Below are 273 nucleotides of genomic sequence, written 5' to 3'. Positions count from 1 at the left end.
AAAGTAATTTGTGAATTTCATGAGTTTTGGTACGTTTTCTTCTGATATGGTACTTTTCAGCAACCGAAGTGGTAATATTGGTAAAATACAGATTGGCAACCTTGGAACGACGAGTTAGTCCGGGATGAAATTTTCTTTCGCGACAGTAACCCCCTGGCGGTCAGCTGAGTCGAGTAGAATGCTACAACTCCCAGCCGTTTAGGTTATAATTTGTGCAGCTAAGGTATACAGTGTCTTGTATCTATTAGTCAAATGTGACCTTATATATACCGC

General features: G+C 40.3%; 1 protein-coding gene across 1 annotated transcript in view; it reads left to right on the top strand.

Annotated features, from left to right (window-relative positions):
• Positions 1 to 114: 114 nt before the first annotated feature.
• LOC119590926 (sulfotransferase 1 family member D1-like) overlaps positions 115 to 273 on the top strand; it is a gene marked incomplete at its 3' end in the record, with an annotated part of 7,584 nt that continues 7,425 nt past the window's right edge. The window contains 1 exon segment of the mRNA XM_037939665.1: positions 115 to 223.

The sequence above is a fragment of the Penaeus monodon genome, chromosome 28 (assembly GCF_015228065.2).
Source record: "Penaeus monodon isolate SGIC_2016 chromosome 28, NSTDA_Pmon_1, whole genome shotgun sequence".
Taxonomy (NCBI): Eukaryota; Metazoa; Arthropoda; class Malacostraca; order Decapoda; family Penaeidae; genus Penaeus; species Penaeus monodon.
Note: the sequence above shows the minus strand (reverse complement) of the source record. Positions and strands in the feature narration are given on the sequence as shown.